Raw genomic sequence first — 9,657 nt, 5'->3', positions numbered from 1 at the left:
TGAAAAAAAAAAAAAAAAAAAAAAACCAAAAAAACAGCAAAGCATGCAAGTGTGGGCCAGGCTTGAGCACTCAACACCAGATCATGGATTTAATGACGATTTCCCCAGGACACGGCAGACTGTTGGACTCGGATACATTGACTGATTGTTTTGGCCTTACGCAGACAGTCTTGAATATCAGATTCAGTTTGTGTAATCAACCGAATGCCAGCGTCACCTCTCCTTCCCTCTCCACAATGCCTTTTCTTCTCCCAGTTCTTCACTCCATTCCAAGTGGGAGGGGGTAATGGCCAGAACACTAGCTTTGGCGTCAGAAGGTCTTGTGTGCGCACCAGCTGGATGATTTGCCAACGCTGTGACCCTGGGCAAGGCTCACCTCCCAGGAGCCCCATCTTTCTTTGCAAAGTGGAGACTGTGTCTACCGTGGTTGCCACATAGAGTCATTAGGGGATGGGAGTATGGGGTCCTGAGGGAGCAGCCTGAGAAGCATAAATTACTATTCAGTAAGACGTGCAAAAGAATTTCTTCAATTTCTATTTTCTCCCCATTCTCTATACCTCAAATTAGAACTCTTTTTAGGTAAGAGGCCAAGTCTGGTTCATTTTTGTCCCTGGCATGTAAGTAGATATTCTGTAAATATTTACTGAGTTCACTCATCAGCTCAATAAATTCATTGAAAACCACCCTTTGTTTGACAAGAAAACAAACATCCCGAGTTCCAACTACCCCAGTGCTTTTCACTGTTAGGTGTTTGTATTTTCTTCTTTGTTGATTTGCTGACTTGCTTCTCACCCCTTCCACCCCAATTAGATTGTAAAGTTGATAGAAAAGCCCCTGGGGCCAGGCACAGTGGCTCACGCCTGTAATCCCAGCACTTTGGGAGGCCAAGGTGGGCAGATCACGAGGTCAAGAGATCGAGACCATCCTGGCCAACATGGTGAAACCCCATCTCCACTAAAAATATAAAAATTAGCCGGGTGAGGTGGCGGCGCCTGTAGTCCCAGCTACAAGGGAGGCTGAGGCAGGAGAATGGCGTGAACCCAGGAGGCGGAGCTTGCAGTGAGCCGAGATCCCGCCACTGCACTCCAGCCTGGGCCACAGTGCGAGACTCTGCAAAAAAAGAAAAAAGAAAAAAGAAAAGTTCGCAGAACAGAGTGGGCACCCCATCAAGACTGCCCCAGTCAGCAAACTGGCCAAGGTGTTCTTTTTCAATTCACAATTTGGAACAGAAATAAACGGCTTTGCAAATGCCTGTAGAGAAAACACTCAGCCCTGGTCTGTTGGTCTAAGCTCAACACTGATGTCTAAGTTTTGGGAGCAAGGAGACGGTCTTGCCTGGAATACGGCAAGCGATCTGTCATGTGTGTTCCTCAACTCAGGAAAGAACCGCTGCCATTTCTATCAATTGTTCACCTGATCCCTTCTTTACATGAATTTGCCTTAGAAAAGTCTTCACCAGACATAAACTGGCATTTAACAAAAAAGAGGGAAAATGAAAACAATAAGGTATCATTTCTTACTGCCTGGAAAGGCCATGGATGAGCTGAGTGTGAGGCAAATAGAAGGAAATCAGAAGGCTCACAGCTGACAAAGGTGTTAATTGGAATAAAGTCCTGGAGGGCGATTTGACAATTTGTAGCAAAATCCATTTAAAGTGGCATACATCGGGACCCAGAGTTCCTCCTTTTAGACCTTTACTCCAAGGATTCAGCAAATATGAACAAAAATTTTGTGAGAGGATTATGACTCAAGAGGAGCGTGTACGCTAAGTAGTAATGAGCTGGCATGAGCTGACATCATCCTTTGTTAAGAACTGCATTTTGTATCTGGGTGCAGTGGCTCATGCCTGTAATTCCAGCACTTTGGGAGGCTGAGGCCAGTGGATCACCTGAGGTCAGGAGTTCAAGACCAGCCTGGCTAACATGGCGAAATCTCATCTCTACTAAAAATACAAAAATTAGCTGGACATTGCAGCACACACTTGTAGTCCCAGCGACTCAGGAGGCTGAGGCAGGAGAGTTGCCTGAACCCGGGAGGCAGAGGTTGCAGTGAGCCAAGATCATGCCACTGCACTCCAGCCTGGGTGACAGAGTGAGACTCCATCTCAAAAAGCAAACCAAACCAAAACAGAAACAAAAACAAAAAAACTGCATTTTGGACAGTTGCATTCTGTTGAACAGTCTTCCAGAGTTTCCCTAACAGTGATTTGCTCTAGACTATTGTATTGTAGATAATACAATGCTCTAGACTATTGGATTGTAGATAATACAATGCTCTAGACTATTGGATTGTAGATAATAGTTTCCTTTGCTTATCTACAGTTTTTGTATTTTCTATAGTAAACATCTATTACAGGCAAAATAAAAGTTAAGTGTATGAAAGGGGCTGGATCTTTTAGGACCCAAAGTTGCCCTTTGCCACAGGCACTATTGACAAACTCTTTATTAATCAGAACATGCTCTGAATGACTGTAGGATACAGGATTGGCAGATCTTAAACAAAGAATATTAAATATTTACATGAGGCCAGTGGGGAGGTGCATGCATGATGGGGAAGCCTGCGGCCAGCAGGGGTGTTTCATGCTCACATAGAATGCGGAGGAGGGAAATTGTTTAGGAAGACGGTGGAGAGGTGGGGCGGGGGGACAAGGGGAAGAAATATTTTATTCAGAAGGGGATTTGTATTTGAAGATTAGGATGGAGCTTGTTTATTGTAAGGACTTCCTAAGGTTTTACTGAATCCTGCTGTTTCCTTTTTAGAATGGAGATAACTTTGGGCCTGACTTCCCTGATTCCTCCCTTGACATCCTCAAAGCTCTGGCTGGGCGCGGTGGCTCACTCCTGTCATCCCAGCATTTTGGGAAGCTGAGCCGGGTGGATCACCTGAGGTCAGGAGTTCGAGACTGGCCTGACCAACATGGTGAAACCTCGTCTTTACTAAAAATACAAAAATTAGCTTGGCATAGTGGTGGGAGCCTGTAGTCCCAGATACTCGGGAGACTGAAGGAGGAGAATTGCTTGAACCCAGGAGGTGGAGGTTGCGGTGAGCCGAGATCGCACCACTGCACTCCAGCCTGGGCGACAGAGTGAGATTCCGTCTCAAAACAAGCAAACAAAATATCCTCAAAGCTCTGAAGTGAGCAGCCCGGTGGCAGCTGCTTCACAGCAAGCTGGCAACTGTGCAGCCCACATCGTGCCATGTTCTGTGCCATGCTGGTCAGTCGCAGCACTTTGGCTGGCTTAGATGTATAGTCTGAGGGTACTAAGAAATTAGATATACAGGACAGTGTTTCAAAATACCATCCACTTAAAAAAACCCCAAAACATTCGTAATACTTCTTTTCAGTTTAAAAGTCATCTTCTTATCAAAAACATCCTGCATGTGATGACTGGAGCATAATAGATGCATAAAACATACATGTGGAATGAATAAATGAATGAGAGTGTGATGAATGAATGCAGTTTAAGAGAATTATCAGTGTTTTGCAGACGGTTCTCTTCTGTCTATGAAAGTATACAGTGTGTCTTTACACTGTGGCCTCTGAAAATCAGACCCACATTTTTTGAGTTCCTACACTGTCTGAGGCCCCGCCTGTGGTTACCTTCTCAGGAGAAATGAGAACACACGTGTTGGATACCTGGACATGGAGATGGTGTGTTTTGGGATTAATGTTAACATGGTGTGAACCACAGTCTCAAGGACTAGAGAAGCCAGTATGGCTGTAGAGGCTGAGAAGATTTTGTAAAAGAGGTGAGCTGGAGGTGGCCTCATAGGATTGCAGGATTCGCAGAGACACCAGGAGGAGGAAGAAACCAGGGATGGGGTGGAGTGACCACAGGTGACCACAAACATCGGGTGAGAGGAGCACAGCTGGGTCAGAGTGTGTGCCGCGACACGGGAGTGAGACATGCCACGGCCTTTATTTTTCTAGGTCGGATCAAGCTCTTGGAGCCCTGGAGTTGGTGAGAAATGGAGCCTGGCCACACATTCTCGTGTTCCCACCCTCCCTAAGGTTGGCTCCGGATGACCAAGGTCCATCATAGCCATGGCTCTGGTGCTTTTGTCCAAGACTGGCCAGTCCAGCCAAGAAGTGTGGCCGCCTTCCTTCCAGCCACGCAGCAGCTGCCCTTCCGCCACCTCTCCAGCATGACTCAGCACAGTCCACTGCAGTGGGCCTCGGTGCTCCTCTGTGTCCACTTCCAGACATTCTGCAGCTGTCGGAGCCTCCGCTGAAGACACAGAGGGCTGCTTTCCCCTGCTCCCACGGGCTCACTCAGCCTTTGCCTCTCTGTCCTTCCCTTCCCCTTGAGTGGGCAGGGATCCTTCCCATCTGGGCTTCTGTGCATTTGCTGCTGAATCCTCCTGGAAAGGTTTTGCTTCTTCTCCTTGCCTTGCAGTTGATCACCTCCCCCTCGGAAGCTCTCTCTGGACCCACTGTCCCACACGCCCCCTCTTGCCCTCATGAGATTAGATGCCCACCCAGTTCCCGTCTGTTCCTTTGCCACATGGACGCCCCCGAGATCAGGAATTGTGGACGATTCGGCCCCGATTGTATCCCGAGCACCAAGCCCAGAGTTAGGAGTGGAGGAGCTTACTCTGCACCGTTTCTTAGATAATTAGCAGTACTTACAGCATAGAGCAGTGGAGAGGAGGAAATAAAATGCCCTCAGCCAGGGACGTGGGGGACGAGTCAGAACCCAGAGATGCTCCCAGGGAGGAGATGGTGCTGCTGGCAGCTCGTGTTTATTGAGCATTCACTGAAGCCACGCACTCCTCCAGATACTTGAACCCTCCCTCCGCCTGGCAGGTCCCATCCTTGTCCTCCCTGTGCCGTTTAGGGAGCAGACACTGGCAAAAGCTTAGTCACAGCCCAAGGCTCCCATCCTGTGAGTGGCCCTGTGCCCATCCATCTCCCAATCCCACCCTAGACAAGGCTGCGGGGACCTGCATGGGGTGCTGGTGGCAGCTGGAGAGCAGAGCAGGGCATCGGGGGAGGAGGAACCCCTCACACAGGGAGTAGGTAGTGCGGGCGGCCGCAGGCAGCTGTGGGGCCCCTCCAGTCTCGGCTTCTGATTCCCCCAGGAGGAGGAGTCCATGCTCAATGTACGGCAGGATGGGGCAGGCATGGGCAGGAGATTTGAGGGAGACGAGTAATCACAATAATAGCTAGTGCTTACATAGGGAGTGACCACGGGCCCTGTTTGCCCAAAACCATCCTGTTCGCTCCTGTCATCTCAGGGTGACTGCAGGAGTCCCCTCCCGCCTCCTCACCCCTGGTTTGCATGCTGGGTGCTGGGCTCTGCTCACAGCACTTCACATGCACATTCCATGTCACCTTGCTCGTCCACTCTGGGCCACTGGTGCAAGGGCCTGTGTGGAGTGGGAAGGGTGGATGAGCTGTATTGAGGACCCTCTCGAGGTTGTAGACCTTGGATGTGTAGTGGCCCCAGAGTGACCACAGCCCATAGTGGAAGGCTCAGCACCACTTGGTCTACAGGGTGGAATGGGGGGAGGCTGAAGGGACCCCAAGGCAGGCTGCAAGCCCAGCAGGATGAGGACTTAGAAAGCAAAGGAAAAGAGGAATTTAGAGATATCTCAAGCCCTGCCCTCTTCTGCCCTCTGGCTGAGTAGATGCTGGTCAAACCGGCTGCAAGATGGATCCACAACAGAACCACCATTTATAGCATCTTTCCTGTTTTCAGATTATCTGTGGCTCTGATAAAATTAACAAGGTGGGGATTTGTTGGCAGCTCTGAGTTCCTGTCTCCCATGTGCTGTGGTAAAGGCTGATCATAGCACATGTTGCAGATAGTTTTGTTTAATCCACAGTGGAGACAGTTTATATATATATATACACACACACACACACACACACACACACACACATATATATATTCCCCCCACCAACAAAGAACGACGACTTTGACAAGGATGAGGTTGAACAAACATTTATTTATCGCCTGTTTTCATACGGCAGATGGAGAAGCAGTTTTATGCTCAGGGAAAAGAACTGATTTTAAAAGCTTACGTATTGGGATATTGTTACCAAGCCCCACTCAATGCTGTGTTATTAACCAGATGGTAAATGTCTCATTTAAATGTCCTTTATTGAACATCTGGGGAAACAGTTTCTGAGCCATGTTTTTGCTCATTGCTCACTGCGATGGGGGTGATTCTGTGGGGATGGATGTTGTTGCTGTTAACCTGCAAGTGTTCGAGGTTCAGACCCCGTCCTGTGGTTTAATCCATGTCTGCAGGATGACAATGAGTTGCCATTTACGAGAAATGTAATTGCAGATTTTGGAGGCCCCAGCATTCCTTTCAATGTTTATAATTTCTGGAAAAGAGGAAAATTTGTTCTGTAAATGTTGCATATTCGCGTTACACATTGCAACTGCATTGCATGTGTGCGGCCCCACGGAGAAGCATGGGCTATTTAGTTATGGCCACCGCTGAAGATCGGTGCCACTGATAGATGGCAAGTGACAGCAGGCAGGGGAGAGCGTGATTTTATGTGATTCTTTGAATTTTCTCATATCATTTGCAGCAAAATATAAAATCCTGACTACCAAATCTAAAACTGAAAAGGGAAACAGGCAGGGCACGGTGGCTCACGCCTGTAATTCCAGGATTTTGGGAGGCTGAGGTGGGCAGATCATTGAGATCAGGAGTTCAAAACCAGTCTGGTCAATATGGTGAAACCCCATCTCTACTAAAAATATAAAAATTAGCCGGGTGTGGTGGTGCACACCTGTAATCCCAGCTACTTGGGAGGCTGAGGCAGGAGAATCGCTTGAACCTGTGAAGCAAAGTGGAGGTTGCAGTGAGCCGAGATCGCACCTTTGCACTCCAGCCTGGGTGTCGCAGTGAGATTCCGTCTCAAAAAAACAAACAAAACGAAACAAAACAAAACAAAACAAACAAACAAACAAAAACCAGTTCTTGTTAAGATAGGAATATTGTTAGTAGTGGAAAGAGAAATGCTCTTTCACCTATTTCTCTGTTGAGGGCAGCCTGAGCATGCAACAGTCCTGTGACACACCTTCATTTAGGATGCTGTGCCCAGGCCCGGGCTCCCCACTTTTCCACAGTGGAATCCACATGTGCATTTTGTAGTCATCTCTTTTACTCACAATTTTCCCTCTAGATGCAAATGTGTCTCCATGAGGAAGAGCAAGGCTCCTGCAGAAAGGAGATCAGATGGATTGGGGATCCCACAGAGAGAACCTTTTGCCTGACATGGGCACCCTTGGGAGAGACCCCTCCACACAAATCTTCCTTGAAAGGGAAACACTCCTGCCTCACTTTCTTCAACCCAGCCATGACCTCCTTTCCTGGTGAGAAACTGTAGGAAGAGTTGGATCTCGCTGTGTGTGTGTGTGTGTGTGTGTGTGTGTGTGTGTGTGTGGTCTGATAAGAACTCTGTAGCCTCTTCCTTCCTGGGTCAGCTCCTCACTGTGTCCCCAGTTGAGGCTTTAACCCATGAGTGCCCTGATGGCACTGCTGTCCGCTGGCCCTGCTCACCTGGCCCCTTCCCTGTCTCTCTCTCCGGAGGAACAGGGTTACACCAGGATGACAGCATCTGCCTGTCCTCCTTCTGCAGTGGTTCAGCAGCAGATGTCGACTGCACACCGCAGCCAAAAACGATTCTGCAAGGACTACAGCCTCCCGCGAAACTGAGGCTTAATGATGCAGAACTCCACGTTTCCTGCCCTCAACTTGTCATCGTTTTCCTTCCCAGAATCCCCCAGCACCCCTGACACCAACCTGGATCTCTACCCCAGAAACTCAAAACCCATTTTTGCCACACTGTCACACTCGCTCTCCTTCACTCCCCTAACCCAGGTCCCTGTTTCTCTGCACCTGTGTTCACCACCGAGAATCCCTCCCGTTAAGTCGCCTCCTCCATTCTGCCTTCTCCCGACCCCGTTGGCCCATGTGTCTTTGAACTTTTGCAGAATTTGCATCTGTAACAAATTACTTGCTATTTAATTATGTTCTGTCATATTATTCCTGTTGAACTTGGCTGAGAACCATGCACTCCTTGAAGGCAGAAACCGTCTTTGTTGTTCCGTGTCCTGATTCAACCCAATAGCCCCAGAGCACGTCTGCAGGACATCAAGCTCCTCCCACCTGCACTCTTTTACTTCTGTTTTTCCAAGTCGATCTTTTTTGTTTTGTTTTGTTTTTAAAAAACTTACATGAAATCATTATTAAAAGAACTTTTTTTCACCTCCAGAAGTGGAACACTGTATCATTTGCCATCAGTAGAAGTTGGCTGTAAAAGCAAATTCCATGTAAACAGAACGATGCTGTTGTGTTCTGCTTCCTCAGTCTGAGACCCTGCTCTTTCTCCCTTGGTCATGGAGACTCCAAGTTCTAAAGACATACTAGGAACAGACTACAGCTTTCACTGTATCCAGAAGAAGAGAGACAGAAAAAATAAAACCACCGGAAAAGTGAACAACTTCCTCACTCTTGTGATTGGCAGTTGTTGAATCCAGTGAACAGGCACCATCAAAGATCACCCTCAGCCCACACCTCAGGACCCTCTGGCACAGACTCCAAAAACTACCACTTACTGTGTGAGTTCCAAGTAACAAGTTCTGAAGATTATCTTTTTTAACTCACTCTGGGGAGAGTTCTCTAAGGAAGAACCCATTATTATCCTACTTTCCAGATGAGGAAACTGAGCATAGCAGGAGAAAGAAGCTTGACCACATCCACACAGTAGTAAGTGGCTAAGTCAGGACCCAGTGAGGATAAACACTCATCTTAAGCTTTATTAGATAGAAAATTTAATTACAGGGGCTTTGTAGATGGTAGAAGAGCCAAAAAGTCAGACAAGGGACACTGAGGCAACCCTGGTGTCCACAGCATCAGGAAGTGGCTACCAGCTCTCGGATGCACAAGGAAGGAGGCAGTTGTCAGAGCCCAGGAATCAGACTTACTGGAGGGAAGCTAGAACCAGGCTGGGTCTCTGTGGCAGGAGCTGGCTTGTAGAAGGAAAGAGTCTCCAGGCAAGACAGCCCAACAAAGAGAGGCAAGAAGCCCACCCAGACTCCTGTACACACCCGTGTCCCTCCAGGCTTCCCATTGGTCCAACCCAGTCAGAAGCCAGAGACACAGGAACCCAGGGCTCATAGCCTGCAGAGGCCAGACCCCCATGATACAGGGCAGAGCAGGGATGGATGGGAGGAGGGGGATGCTCTGAGACCACCAGGCACAGGCTCACCCAGGTGGTCTCATTCTGGGGTCTTTTCACTCATATAAGCCATGTTGTAGTTGACTATCGGATTTTATGAGGTAAGAGTTCATGTGTGTTCTTCCTCATTCCAAGAAGAGGTGGGCTCTTCCTACTTCCTAGCTACCTGGAGCTACCTGGTGATTTCTTCTAACATCTAGGAAGTCCCTGTAAGTAAATTTTCTGTTTTAAAACTGTTTAACGTTGTCTGAAGACAATTTTTCCTCCACTCTTTTAAGCCCATTGAAAAGGTAGTGCAAAGTGTCCTGGAGTGAGAGAGGTGAAGGGGAAGTGGAATTGTGTTTCTTAGATTGAGAACAGATCTGAGGTTCACAGAGCCTGTGGGCAGGGGTTACATGCATGTCACTCCCTGTCTGCATCCCCAGGAGGAGGCCAGGCCTCCTCAGGGCCCA

This window comes from Rhinopithecus roxellana, chromosome 14 (assembly GCF_007565055.1).
Source record: "Rhinopithecus roxellana isolate Shanxi Qingling chromosome 14, ASM756505v1, whole genome shotgun sequence".
In the NCBI taxonomy this organism is placed as follows: domain Eukaryota; kingdom Metazoa; phylum Chordata; class Mammalia; order Primates; family Cercopithecidae; genus Rhinopithecus; species Rhinopithecus roxellana.
The sequence above is the reverse complement of the archived record's forward strand: the minus strand, read 5'-3'. Positions refer to the sequence as shown.